The sequence below is a fragment of the Chelon labrosus genome (assembly GCF_963514085.1).
Source record: "Chelon labrosus genome assembly, chromosome: 8".
Taxonomy (NCBI): domain Eukaryota; kingdom Metazoa; phylum Chordata; class Actinopteri; order Mugiliformes; family Mugilidae; genus Chelon; species Chelon labrosus.
In genome coordinates, this window is record NC_140358.1 from 9387833 (window position 1) to 9403759 (window position 15927).

Sequence of the window (15927 nt, forward strand, 5' to 3'; positions counted from 1 at the left end):
CTAATGCAGGTTCACCAGCTTTCTTTTCTTATCAATTCATCTTTTTGCTGTTGGGCAAATATGCAAAATTGATATATTAATATTCTATTTTTCTCATTGTATTAAGTGTTACTCACTGTAATATGCTGCCATGAAAAACAATATATTTTACTTTGCTCTTTACACCTTGAAATCCTGCTATTGTTACCCTTGGCAATGAAAATGGATTCTCTAAATTCCTGCGGCTTACGTATATTATGGAGCAATTCACAGTGGTGCCTTCACATTAAATGGGCAGCGACGTTCATAATGGCCGTTTGAGGGTTTTTCATCCCGGTGCAGCCTCAGAGACTTAGAAAAGCAGAATGGAGTAATTAAATCAACACTTTATGGACGAATGTCCAACGAGACGCCAGATTCTCCTCCCTGAAGGGAAACCCACTGAATACTGGACTGTAAGCCTCCTGTTTCAGAGCCTTACACTGAGCACCTTTCTACATCAAAGCTTGCTCAGCACCGTGTCTCAAAGATTCACATCTCCAGGAAAGAATGGCCTCTGCTGAGATATGGACACCTCTGGCCTCATTTAACGCATATGGTCCCCTCCCCCTCTTCAGGCCTGAATCCGAGCATAGAGTGGCTATCTGACGAGATCACACAGAGAGGTGCGGGAACTTAAAGGCAAAGAGTTACTGAGCATCCTACCAGGAGTCTCAAAAGGGTTCCATTAAAGCATGTTCAATATGCCGGTCAGAGCTTTCAAAGTGCTGCACACCCTCTAGCCCCGGCAAACTCAAAGGGCATCAGTGCACATTCAGTAAGAGGAATCTGGCCCCCATTAATTTAATGAGTCCAGGGTATTAGTATGCCATAGCCAGCTGTGAAGTCTCCCTTTTCTCATCTCTGGTGGAGTTTTAAGGAAAGATCCACCAACTCGGGAGTGACAAAGGGGAGCGGGGAACAAGGTGCACTCATCTAATCTGAGATCAATTTCTTGCTGCCGTTCCTCAGAGGGCAATTTTCAGTGTTTAAGATGTCTTTGTGCAAGCTGGAAATCCAGATAAAGAATGCAGAGTGACACTTATACTGTCACCGGGAGAATTTCACCGTCTCCGTATCATGATTGCATCCATGGAAAACAGATAGAAAACTGGTTTAAAAAAAAAAAAAAAAAGAATAATGATAGTAATGGGGAGGGATTGGCACTTGGAGACATATTTGCATAACATATTTGGAAACATGCTGTGGTCATTATAACGTTGTGAGTTTTTTTCTTCGTTCAAATCTTGTCTTCAGTCACTTCACAGTTAATTAGCTTGGTAAACAACGATGCTGCTTTCTGAAGCAGAGTGGACTTAAAGGAGAACACACATCCTGTCGCTATACAACAAACTGACATGCAACTGACAGTCACCTGTAAGAGATTACAGAGACAGTGGAGTTTGCGAGGGCCTGTCAACTAGAAAGTAGCGGCTGCTGGAGCTAATTAAAGCCTTAGTAACTTGGTAACATAGCCCTGCTCTGAGCCACATCAAACACTCCTCTTCATGCCAGTCTGCAGTCTCATCTCTGGGATGCTGAGGCCTTCTGTGACCTGCGCTGGAAACCTGCTGGGCTCTAGGCCTGACCTGAGAGCTGTGGGGTGAAGCAGAGTGGGTCAGGATCACTGTGGGGTGCACCTGGACCAGACTTACCTGTGTCTGTGTATCTGCATACCAAAACGTGGCCATGTGGCTGCGTCGGCGTGAGTGCATGGACTCTGACCTGAACAACAAAGAAAAGGAGAGAGCCTGGGTGAGAGGTCAGGGGAAGAGAGGAGGCTTAGGGAAAACACACGTAGGACTCATTGGCTAAACATGATCAGAGAGACGCATGTGGCTCAGCAGAGGTAGAACCAGATGCCCTCAGATGTCCTGATGAAACCAAAGCCCATTGTAAACATGTCAGTTTGGCACAGATAGTGCTAAATTCAACATAATTTAGAGATAATCCTCAATTAAGATTCAACACTGTGTTTATCTGGTTATCTCAAGATAAAAAATACTTACATTTGCCCAGTAAAAAAAAAAAGCTAAAAAGCTGTTTCAGATTGCCATCTCTCCAAATAACACTAAGCCCAATCATAATGAGCACTCTCGCTGAACAAAAGTACCTGAAGCCCACTGAGGAAAGGTTGTTCCAGCCAATATTTATAGACATGTGATAAAAGGAAAAAGATAAAAGAACAGATAGTTGACTCTCTCCGGTCCGTCTGTTTCTTTTCTGAATCTGTATGTCAGTTGTAGAGCCTGTGTGTAGCAAACCAGAGAAACATATCCAAACAAATCAAGGATGAAACTTTTTCTCACATGCAGTTGCGCTGATATATACCAGGAAAAAAAAGAAAAACTGGAAATAGTTTTCATCACATGATAAAAAAAACTTAAATTCCTTCTATTGATTTTAAGTTCATTCCGTTTATGCTTCAGCATGCTGCAATACTATCTGGAGATTGCCATACTTCTACCACTGAATTTTCATTTAAATTTTCACTCTCCGTACCGAATGCTTTCTGTTTGTTTGCACTTTGAAGTCAACCTTGAAGATACATAAGCACATGAGAAGGTTGATGAGTAAATCATAGGTGACAGTTATAGCACTGAGAGTTGCAGAAGGGTGTGCGCGTTGCCTATTTGTAGGGGTCTGGCCGTGTTAGGTGAAAGGCTCTGTATGCTGTGCCGGAGCTCTCAGGGCCAGTCTCTCTGCTGTATGTAGGGAGATATCTATAGTACGTCCCTGTGGCACTTCTCTCTGGGGAGCCATGCTGTTGCACATGGGCCACCTGAAGCAGGTCTCTGTCTCCGCTTAACACACGGAGCACTGACACAACATCATGAAGGGATGCATGTAGGCAGACCTGTCTGCAGGCATGTCACTGTCAGCCCAGACAGACACCAATTTGCCACCATCTTGGGAAGGTGAACGCAGCACACATCTGATGTATGGAGAGAACATGTTCAATACTGCACCATCAAAATAGAGATTTTTTTTTCCTTTTTTTTTCTAACACTTCACAATAGCAGTGAAAAATTCAATCCAGCCTATGCTGGGTATTTTGTGTGCCTGCCAAGTAGTATGCCTGACCAAAATAAGTAAGTCCTCGACTGGATTTTGGCGGCACAATATTATTCTGCCACCCTGGGTAGCCCAGGTTCTCTTGTAGTGTTAAAATAGAGTGAAGGCAACTTTCCGCTTCACATCTCTATGGCTTCATGCACAGAGTGACTGGCTGTGAGGGTCTGAGTGCTGTGTTCTTTCAGCAGTTGTCGTGTGGTCTCAATCTCTTTACACGTTTCACTGCCAGGCTCCTCTCTACCAGGCCTCCCCAAACTGTGTAATCAGCAGATGTCTTTATAGAGCAGCCCACTGCCACGTGCACACCCTGCATTCTTTGCCAACTTCATTTTGGCAATATATTATTTTTTCTTTTAGATTATTATTATACTTACAAGCCCAGCAGCCATGTTGATTTGGTACTTAAAATAATACGGCCCCGAGGTTGCAAGTACGGCTTCACTCAGCACTTTGAATTCTAATGCCTGAATGATATATCTTTAGTGTACTTAAGTTAGTCCATTCTATTATAGAGTAGATCTGCTGATTTAAACGAACTGACTCAAAGTAATTGAACGGAATTGTTTGACCTTCGTAAAGATTGAGTCAAACCGCCTGAACAGGTTTCAGCGCTCACCGTCCCAGAGTAAGATTATTTTTAATTTATACACTAACCAAGGACATATACTTGTGAATTACATTTTTGGGACAATATGCACAAAATGCACACAAAAAAGAGTAACCCATCACAAAATTATCAATTATAGTATATTTATATATGCATATATACAGATATATAGACACCAAGCTCCACTACATTGCGCTAGTCTGTGAACCCTCATTAGGTCACATTGCAATAGAGCTATAATACAAAACATACACTGATGTGAAATATATTAGCCGTGAAATGAATGACATTGCATTTTAATTATAAAATTATAGAAATTCCAGGTGTCCGCTCAAATATCTGGGAATGATTTTTTACTTTATACTACGATGAAATTAACGTAGGTTACAAAAGATAATTATTTGAAGAACACTTTAGCTGATGCTACTTAATAGTTCTATAATACTACGTTTCGGTGGAAATATTATACTTTTTACGACTCTACGTTTACGTGACAACTGTAGTCTCTGGTTATTTTTCAAATACACATTTTACACAGATAGTCTGTCTGTTTATGAAATGACACGTCACAAAGGATTAAGCTCCACAACGGTATTTAATGAGGTTAAAATTAGCCCCATTTTGTCAAGCAGCAACATTACGAATAACAATGTTCTGAAAATGATACCGCAAAGACTTACTTGTGACAATATTCCTATCGTGTGGTAAAAGTGAAGAACCTGAATATTTCTTCAACCATTGCCCACATGAAAGTTAAGAAGTACTGGCAAAGCTAACTTTTCGCGGACGGGAGGCGACAACCATTTATCCATTATGTCCATGTGGCAGCCCGCATTTTCAGAACCATGAGCACCACCTGGGCACCATCAGGGCACCACCACACCAGTATTTCTTGTCTGTCGCCAACTTCAATATTGCTGCAGAAGGTGGCAGACTTGATAGGGGTTGGGCGCCCATAAATTGAGCTGTCAAAATTAGCAATGTTTCTGGTTTGTTTGAAAGGCAAAATGGGTCACGCACTGAGGCAACAACTAAGACCCAAGAGGGATGCCATAATATTCGTCGCTGAGAAATTATTCATTACTGTATGTTATCACGTCAACAAAATATTTTCGGATTTTTGCTCATTACCGTCTGAAATAACCTGGCAGTTATGGGAACTAATTATTTCACATAATCGTGTCATATTAAGTCACATAATAGTGTTGATACTTCTGTCACTTACTCCTTAATGTCTAACCTGACCTTTGATAGCAATCGTGCTAATGACAACTCCACAAATTCACTTTTTTCCTTTTTTTTTTTTATTAATTGCCGATATTGCTAGTATAATGACATGGAGATAGGGAGGTGTATGTGTGTGTGTTCGTGTGTGTGGGAGTGTGTGTCTCATAAGTGGTGATGTTAGATTTGTGCACTTGGCAAGCATTTTTTTCGCTCCATTTGGTGACAGATTGGGTTTAAATAACATTATATCTTCACAGTTGTGACTCACAAGCCTCAGCGTTACAAAGTCAGGGTGAGGTTTAGCACTTCAGATGAGGATGAAGGAGAACCAGGTCGCCTCACTTCGTCTTTTAGTTTGTCACTTTCCGCTCGGCCTAATCTGGGACTCAATGAACCAAGCTTTCAACACTGTTTACTGTCTCAATCAATCCACTCTTCTCCAACAAAACCCATTCTTTTTTCATCCTTGTCACTTCATCGTTAGAGTTTCTTGTGATAACATGGGCAGATGGACGGCTACTGAAATGCACTGAAACTGCTTGCAACCCTCTGTTTAAGATAGTTTGCTGAAATGCCCTGAATTTTTTACTAACCAGTAACCAGCCTAGATTTCAACTTTAAAAAAATGCATTTGCAAACATTGTGACATAAATTCAATAACAGATGTCTAGTGATTTCAAGTTTTCCTTACTAGAAAAAGATGTAGCTTCACATTGATTACGACATGTTGCTTTGTGGGGTGCTAAGCATTGCTGAATGCTCCTTAGCTACCATGCTAACAACAGCGCTGCAATCTTCGACATGACTTTGAATATTTCAGCTGTGGTCATAGCAGGGTGCGTCTCTGCTCTCCAGCCCCAGGTAGGAGGGCATGCAGAGGGATCTTTTTCAATATTGATGCTCCGGGCTCTAAAACTCCACAAACCTTAATGTTGCATTAACTCTCTGAACCAGTATACATTAGTGTCGGCCCTGACCCCTTCATCAGCCATGTTTGTTTTTGCTGGTGTTGTGCTATCAAAGTCTAACTGCTTTACAGCACCTCCTGGTGCTCCCCGGGAGGAAACTTCTCGTTTTGGAATAGAGAATTTAGCCTACAGATTTAAAGGTAATAACAACACCTGATTTGCTATCGGTGAATATTTTATTATTTTGTTCCTCCATAATTTAACAAAATGTTGTGAACTTGTAATGATTTTGCTGAATGGACTCAGGGTCCATCTTGCTGTGACGCTTTTAAAACAACATGTGAGGATCTGGGCTGATGGAGTCTTCATTTTGTTTGTTCAAAAGATTGACCCCTCACACTCCACAGCTCATTTCCTGCTCACTGTTTGTGCCATTTAACTATTTTTTTTTTAAGCTAACACTGACTATGTAGCGGGTGAAGCATTAACTGTGACATGTCCTTTTTTTAAGGAGTGAGTGTAGTGTACTTGTTGTCCAGGAAGGATACACTGGAGTGTGGCCTCATGCTCTAAAGCTTTGCTTACGCTCTGTTTTGGCGCACTTGTTCTGTCCTGAGCTGCCTGTCCTTCAAATCCAAGGCTTAAGTATGAGGTGGGGCACAGAGGAGGGATAAGGGCTGTCACTGCTGCTACTGGTGAGTGCACGCCAGCAGTGCATACAAACTAATGAAGACACATACTGGCAGTACTTCACAGACCAGGCAATAAGATGTCACCATAAACAAGCTGCAGGACTTTGGGAGTCAACTCACTGGTTATATAACGCTGAATACATCTAAATTCAGAAGTGGTGATTTTATTAAGGCAGGATGTTCTTCGCTGCTTTGCATTTAGGCACTTTTAGCATTCACTTTGCAGTACAGATGCAACATGCTGCAAGTATGTGTTTTTAAAAACAAGCTAAAGGTTGTGAAAGCTCCTCAACTCAAACTTTCGCGTCACGTCCTTCACACAGGCATCAGCTTTGGCAGGAGCATGTGGGCAGGTCACACACTGCGTGTGTCATATTTACAAATGTTCAGAGACAGGCAGCAGATATCACATGAGCAAAAAAAACAATGGATGGCAGTGCTCAGTCCAGACAGTAGAGATGTGTTGTGGTTGCAGAACAGGTAACGGCGCAGATTCACATTTGTGTTATATGCTGTTACGAGGTTAAGGAAAACTGAGGCCGCACTTTCAGGCAATAATAAAGTAAAAACACGATTGTTAAAATTTGTTTCAAAACAGTTATTAACCGTTAAAGATTTATTTATTTTACGAAAACGTAGTTATCACTTTTACTCATCCATATATTGTATTATCTAAATTATAATTATGTTTAAAGAAAAGCCCAAAGTCCAAAAAGCAGGACTGTCTCTCATCAGTTTAACTTATAAAGGTGTTTTAATTTGACGGTGTGAAATTGAAGCTCCTTTGAAGACCATCCACAAAACCTTGTTCTCTATTTATTTCTCATCAGCGGTGTGACTCTGACACATCTCTTTTGTACCCTACAATTATAGCTGGGTTAATTTAAGATACGTTCAAAGAGATATATGACCACTACATTCAGGTGAATCAATTTAACTTGACAAAATGAAAATGGGGCCTCTGTGAAATAAGCAGGCCTCCCGCTTGAATGCTTTCTCTTAAGGGACACTGATGCTGTGTTCACAGTACTCTCGTTCACCATCAGCATCACTTTACGATCATTATGTAGTGAATTATGATCATTATTACTCTCCCACAAAATATCCGGAATACACGTGGTGGCGCGAAACAAAGCAAAGTTTATATTGGAAAAGCGGAAACGAAAGCACGATCATTTGCATGAACACACTCTTTGGCTGCTGATTACACTAATTACAATTACTATTTTGTGTTGACATAAATTTTACCGGCTGATAGTGTAAAATAATTATTTTGAAATCGTCAAGTTCCTGAAATTTCGCTAATAATGAAAACATTAAAATAAGAGGCATGCGCGTTAAAATGAAAATGAAATTAAAACAAAACGTTGGCCATTGTTGACCTTTTCGGCTTTCAAATACTCTACAGTTGTCGGTTCTGTAATTTCCGTAACATTTAAGTTAAACAAATAATAAATGATTTGATATTGTTTCCGTAATTTGAACTTAAGTTTGAAGGTTACGTGCTGTTTATTTGTTTAATTTTATATCTTTTAGTAAATTAAGCAGAAAATTAGTTTTACGAAACAATCGTTTGATTTCGTATAAAGATGTTAATTAAAAACTAAAATTGTATTTTAAGGTAAATACAAAAACAAGACATTTATTCATTTCAATTTAAAAGTTGAAAATAAAAAACTATTAGTATTAAATGATTAGACAACAGGATTTACTTTTGAAAAGGTCATTGGAATGGTTGTTGCTTTTTTAAATGCTCTTGATCTCTCACACGTACCAAATATGCCCTATTACAGAAAAACTGTTATAAATGGACATGAAGGATTTTATCCTAATGTCAGCAGAAAAAGAAAAGAAAGTTATGTGAGAATTGTTGAAGTAGTTTTCAGGCTTATGTCAGGCAAATGGCTTCTGCGAGAACAATCAGAAAGTGATTATACGTACATTTTGTTAGTTTAGCTGTTTGTTGAAGAAGCCATCTGTTTATAAGTTTCTTTGTAATTCTTTTCCATTGTTTTTTTTTTCACGTTTGCAAAACTTAACGTGTGGCATCAAAAGACAATGAAATTCATTAGCTCTCTGTTTCAAGGTTGCATCTAATTGCCAAGATTCTCTTATTCCGAGTCTTTTTATTTCTTCAAGGGACACTCCCTAGAATGGGAGGCTCTCATCACAATCAAATAACACGCGCCGATAAATAAGAGTTTCTGATCAAGAACTGTGTTTGTCCTGGACTGAAATGGGAAACTTCGCTCAGTTTGCAAAATGAAAGGATGCCATCTGTTTTTTGTACGTTTGTCTGCAGAGAGGACATTGAACTGTCAGAAGTGTCCCTCCTACTCATCGGGACACTTCCACACAAATCGCAACACAAATCTTCAGCTCTTTACCAATCTTTTGTATTGTATTTACAAGAGTAGGTCAACGGCAGTCAGAGTGCGAACAACAAACATTTGTTTGTTGATGGATGTGGAGTTCATGTCAGTCGTCTTATTTAAGATAACTGCTCTAATGTCGCTGTAAAATTTGGGGTTATAAGATTTATAAGAAAAAGTGTTTTTAACAAATAAAAGGCTCATTGATTTTGATTAGTTTATATATTTTAACTTCTTTTTTTTCCCCGAGCATACTGTAAAACCCCGCAACATTTACCCCTTCACAATCTAAACTTTAAAATCTGTAATCAGTGAGAAACTATACTGGGAGAGAAACTTACCAGTCTTATTCTTAAAATTTAAAAGAAAAGTATTTCTCTCATGATTTCCCAGAGTTAACCTAATGCATAGGGAGAAAGAGAATTTGAAAAAAAAATCGAAGGCTTTTCTTGTGTTATACTATGAAGGTTTTCAACTGAAAAAAAAAACTGAAAAGTCTCAAACAGACTTTCAGATGAACCTGTCACATTTTACTCCTCTCATAACTCACAAACCTAGCGGAAAATATTTATGTAGTCTCTCATTCTAATACTGAAGTCGGTTGTGCTGTTTATTTACACAGGTTTTTCTTTCCAAATTGTGTAAATTGTAAACAATCTCTTACTGGGAAAACTAAATTACATGTGTTTTAAAAGGCAGCGTGAAGCTGTAATGTCAGGAAACCTTTGACAGAACGAGTCACTTGCATAACACAGCGTGCACCGTACATGTGAAATAAAATCGACGAGGACAACATTTAGCGGCTAAAACAAAGTGGACGAAATGTTAAAAATGTTAACGATTCGGCGTGATGTGAGATTTGATATAATGAAAAGTCAACCTTCGCTCTGTTTTCAAGCAGCAGCAGTTGCATCAGCTCCATCTTCTTCCTCCTCTGCTAGCTTAGCAACAGCGGCCATTTTGTCTGCATTCGCATTGGTCCAAACGTCTACCTCTGGTCATGCCACTTTTCTTTAAAAATTCTGGTCGGGAGGTGATAACAGGAACAAGATCTCTTAATTTTAGCCGTTAACCAAGCAATGCGGTGGAAAATGTGTCATATCAGGCATGCGCTGGGCACGTTCCAAGCAGTAAGGCTTTCATTTCCTGTTCAAAATGTACCACACAGAGTTCAGTATTAACCACATGGCTGTCACACAATTGCACATGCATACAAGACACATGTGCATGCGTCTCAAGTTCGAGCGTGCGCACCGACACGTGCGCGTGCGCACACACACACACATAAAATAAGATGAGCTGATCCCTCTCTGAGAGTCTGCGTCAACCACCCGCTGCTCCCTCTGCCACACTACGTAGACAACCAACCACAGGATGTAAACCCAGCTGTCTAGAGGTCACCTTGGCTTGTTTACTTGACTTGGATGGATGCACAGTGGTAGGGTGGACCACCACCATCCACAACAGCTCATCTACCCACATGTCCTCAGCTCTCAACACTTACTGGAACCTTAGTCACGCTGTATTGGTAAGTAGCACAATCTGTACTTTTTACCCAAGTCTGCTGCACCAAAGAGAAAATCTGTGATAGACAGACCTGCTTAAGACTGCTCTTTCTTATGTCTTTTAACTCTTTGAAAATCTGTAATTTACACTCACGTCATCAATTAGTTATCATTCCACCAATTAGCATCTTCTTTTCAACTTTGACAGAATAATTCACTGGAAATCCATACATTTTTAATCTAGTGTTTCTCAGTAGCTGTTGGCTTGAGTTACCAGGAGACTACTGTAAAACCTTTTCCTCCAAGACTTTTCTGTGCCTGAAATAGAAATGAACACGCTGTATATCATTTAGATGGGGAATTTCACTGCGCCTTTATAAAACAACAGTTGCCATGGAATCACGTAAGGACCAATAAATACATTTTAACAGCTAAAAAGCTTAAATGTTGCCTATTTCTGCATTTCAGGGGTTTCTGGGCCCGTTATAAACTTCACAGGCCGACTCACCAACTTAGCTACTGTATGCCGCAGATAACTCTCCACACATAAACATCCACACATGCACACAAAGACACTCACCTCTGCACTGCTGAAACACCCCTCTATGGGAACCCTGGAGCCTCATCTGACTCTGTTAAGGTCCGAACTGTCCAAGTTATTGACACAGAAGGGTGAAACAACTGTGTGGGAGTGAGGCCCAGAGACTGGGCTTTCTGTGTTCCTAGAGAGTTGCCCTGACCACCCTGGTAAATATAGGAGAGCAAATCCCTTTCAGGTTGAGAGTATGACACAGGACTGCCACATAAATCAGCGCAGGCCCAGCCCGGCACAGGCTGGGAACGCCATGGGAGTGGTAGGCGGCTCTACCGTGAGGTTTTTGGGGAAGGATTATGGATTGAGACGTACAGCTGGGAGGCTAAAGTTACACTTTTCATTACCACTTCTAGGGGGTCTTGGCTGCCTGGAAGCCACTCAGATTTGTGAAGACCTCTTTCTCCCCCCGGAATGGTTGTAATTCTGCAGGCGCATTCTTCACCTGAGGATAATTGTTTTTGATATAGCAAGAACAATTTGGTGAAACGCGATGGGAAATGCTGCTTTTTTTTTTTTTGCCAGTGGAAGAATAAAAAAAAGAAAAAGGAGAGGGTATTGTGAAAAGTCCTCATTCACCAAAAGACCAGAGTAAAGAGAGAGCAGTATGCCCCCTTCTGGCTCTTTTCTTCTCTCCCTCTTTTCTTCTCCTTTTTTCCCTGGCGTCTGGAGATGTGAAGAAATGTCTTTTGATCAGCTCTGACAGAGCCTGGGCCATGTGAAGAGGGTGGCTAGCAGGACTCTGCCAATCCATGCAAGGCAAAAATGTTCCTTATAAGACAGTAATAAGCTAACGAGTGCTGTGTGTCTGTCTGATCCACATTCTAGGTACAGTTTGTGCCAGCGCACCCAGTGTCTTCTGACGTGTACCCGACTCTCATCAGTCTTTGGACTGTTTGCCAGGTCACTGCGTTTCACCTGCCCAGTCCCATATGGTCTCACCAATGGTGCAATCGTATGAAATTTAAGAACCTAGTGGGCACAACAAAATTGAAAGTGGGAGTATTTCTATTTCTGATTTTACACACATTGCTAGACCGTCAATGTTTGGAATTTACAACATGCGTTGTATTTGCTATGCCGAAAATATATATGGCTGGAAATATAAAGTGCAGGGCTGGTTCTGAGCAAAGCAAATTTGTCTCACTTTGCCCACACAACATCAACTTGGGCTATTTCCACAACTGACTGCTTCCATTGTATGTGTGGGTTTGAAGTGGTCACATATCAAAGGGCTCTGTCTCTGCAGGGTGGTTTCTCTGGTACTCTGTACAGCACAACAAGGAGATAGTTACCTCTCACAGCTTCTCACTGCAGCATCCCACCCCAAATAAACACATCACCTCCACTGCAGGGGGAGGAGGACAACAGCACAGCTGCCAACTCCCTCGCTTTATCCTACCCAGCAGCAGCACCAGCCAAGTCCACAGTGCTGCGGGGCATCCCAGGCATGAACAGGTGCTCTGTTGGTGGAGTTGGGCCTGGTCTTGGGCCTGTCTCTGGGCCGGTGCTACAGCAAGTGGTCGATGTGTGAGGACTAGTGAGGACGGGCTGGCCAGACTCTAATGGTGTGTTGGTGAGTCTTGGGCTTCAGCTCTGGTAATTATGGTGGGGAGAAGGCGATTAGGCAGCACTGAGCAGCCCAGCGAGGGGGACGGGCCCACGCCCAGCAGGAAGGGGAGTTCTGCCACAGGAGGGACCAATCAAGTGTGAAGCAGAGCGCAGACCCTGGGCCTTGGTTCAGTGGGAAAAGGCTTGGCCACTGGTTCAGAGCGCCGCAACTTTCACGGATTAGTAGAGACACTATTCTGAAGACTGAAAGGGGAACACAGCACGGAGGCAGCATCAATGCATGTGTGCACGCACACAAACACACAGTCACACAGTCTCTCTTTCTTTTACTCTCGCTCTCTCACACACACAAAACCCACCAACAGCTGGGAGGAGGGCTACAGCCATCACCATATTACCATAGCAACGGCATATCTCACATTTGAGCCCAAATGAAGACACTATGGGCTTGAACTGGGATATTTATTCTTCTGGTTAATGGAAGTATTTTAATAGTTTCTCTCTGTGCTTGTAGAATGCTTCCCCCTGACTGAGCTAATGAGCTGCAATTGGAGGTGCTTAGTGAATCAGACAAGCATTTTGTCATTTTGCAAATTACAGGATATCAACACTGCAAATTTAACTTCTGTATTTACGAGGCAAAGGGTCTTCCATATCTACTGTGGAGACTTTTTGTTCATTTTTGTTAATCTCCACTACATCCTTTAGTCCAGTGTGGAATTCTGTCAAATGGATCAGATTTGAGAGAAGCAGCTCTTTGAAGTAAAGTGATTGCAGTTTGCTAAAATTAAACAATTTTCACTGTTTGGTGCCTTTGCACCACTTGCATTAGATCCTTTTATTGGTTTGGTTTTAAATGTAATTCTTGAAATGCAGATAAGAAAGTGGAAAGCTGTGAAAGAGGGGGGCCTGGAGCCCTTCAGGAAAGAACTACCCTAATAATTGAATGACTAAAAATGACAAATGACTTAAAGATGAGTTTTAAGAAATCTGTTTGTGGTTTTAAAAGTTCTAAAGTGATGCAAATTGTTTTAGATACACCACTTTGAAAGAATATGATGTTTATACTACAAGAATATTTGGGACACATTTCAAATCGCTGTGTTAAGACTAATTTAAAACTGCTGGAGATTGCTCTTCCCTCAGTACACGACTCTATATGTTGCATATACGAGCAGCTTATTTTACACATAATTACATTGTTCTAAAGAATATGTTTCATATGTGGCGAGACTGGAAAGAAATGAAGTAAATACAGACACAAAATCCACATAGGGAGGAGGTCGGGTGGATGGACTGGTCACCAGACTACTGTTAGTTTTACTTTTCAAACTATTCTATAACCATGACTGCACTTTTAATATTTTAATATAACAATGACAATAAAGGTTCTGTATTCTTAACGAATAATGAAGTTATAAAGCTGCTAGATGCCTAAACCTCACCAAACATTTCCCATAACATTGTCATATAATGAAAAGGTAAACTATTGATTTGACAGTGATGAGTGGCATAGTTTATCTGTACCACTGGTGTGCTCCCATCAACCGTACTAGAGGACAAGGACAAACAAACTACATAGCCATTTACAGTGGAGGACTCGAAGGCATACTGGGGTTCTTAAGTGTATTTGCAGTGAAAACACAGAGTGTAACTATCACAATACACATCTGGCTTTGGCTGCCAACATCAAAGGATAAATTGGAAGTTTTCATCAAGTATGACAATGCCTTCAGTTTTCGAAGCACGCTTATTTTCAGTGACTGTTTTGGTTCAGTTTTGTCCTCATTTGGGGAGTGAACGCGCAAATTGTGACGCTGATTTGCTTCTGGATGGGGAAGGGGTGTGAGAGCTCAAGTCCTATTCTATTCTGTTTAATGGCGTCTCTTCCCCAGACAGCCAGTGTGTGTGTGTGTTTGTGTGTGTGATTTTGGGTTCTTTGAGATGTGGAGAGTACGCCTGTATCCAGGGGCCTCCCCCCACCTCAACCCCCCATCCCGTGCTAGCTTTGGGTACTATCATCCTGCAGAGCTTTCCCTGACACACATATACACACACTTCCTGTCTCTGGTTTGTCTCTCTCCCTCTGCATTGCTCATCATGCTTCGACTTTGAAGTCACAGTTTTTTCTTTCTCTTTTTTTGTCTCTGTGTGGCTTTGATGCACTAACATTCTGTGAATAGTTCCTCTAATGCCTGCATCCTTGTGACTTATTCTTCCTTCTTTGCCACTGTAGGAACGGTGAGTCTCTTGCCTTTGAAACGACGTCCATAAATTACAACTTGTCAAGTGTCATTTTCCTTGTTTACAGCCATTTTGGGCTCCCACTCCCCCATGTTCCTCTCTTGTGTTTCACATTTAATTGCACCAATAACGTTGGTGGTGCTCACCAGCTCTGCACATGCAGCTTGTTGCCACTAAAGGGGTGCGGAAACTATTAAAATATTTTCCAGGCTTTACGAGTTTTATGTGTGTAATTTGTGTGGATATATCCCACTGTGTTACCACCAACTCAGAGAACAGAATGAGATTGTGCTGTGGCCTGTGTTACAACAGTGAGCGGGAGTCAAGACAGAGACTGAGGGAACAGGCTGAAGGGTAAGAGGAGGAGTAAGAAAAGAAGAAAGGGAGGGAAAAAGACAGAAAAAGAAAGAGAGCATGAGTTAAGTCTGAACAGGAAATCTGCACTAACCGTTCCTAAAGAGCTTGTGTTTTTCCTCCCCTGCACAAACAGCTTAATTTATTGCATGTCTGTTGAAGTCAACAGCCCTTTATAACCCCACAATAATTTCCCATATGTTCCATATACCACCACAGAGAGAGGGTGGAGGAGAGAGAGAGAGGGTGGAGGAGAGAGAGAGAGGGTGGAAGAGAAAATAAAAGACTGAGGCAGCAAATATGTTCAAGACCCTGCATGCACGTACACGCACACACACATGCCACATTTACACACACGCCACACTCACACGCTACACACACACACATGCAGACACAGGAGACCTGGCAAACTGCAGTTGGGACAGTACCCTCATCTTAATCAGCCCCGCACTGGTATGTGTGGATGTATGTGTTATTCCCTGCACACCCTACACCTGTGGGTGGGCTATGAAATATTAAACACTCATGTTCATGTTGTTTACTTTCATCATTAAGGGAGAGTCCTTGATAATAGAAAACTTCTCTCCTCTGAATCTGCAGCGGGGAGTGCCTTGTAAGGGTCTGGCACAACGTCCACTTCTCCAGCAGGACCAGTTTGTTCTTGTCAAAACCCATGTGCCATGATGAGGCCGACAAGGTGTAGGAGTTCTATAATAACAGGGATTTGAGTCAGCAGGCTTCCAAATCTTCATCTTGGTTTT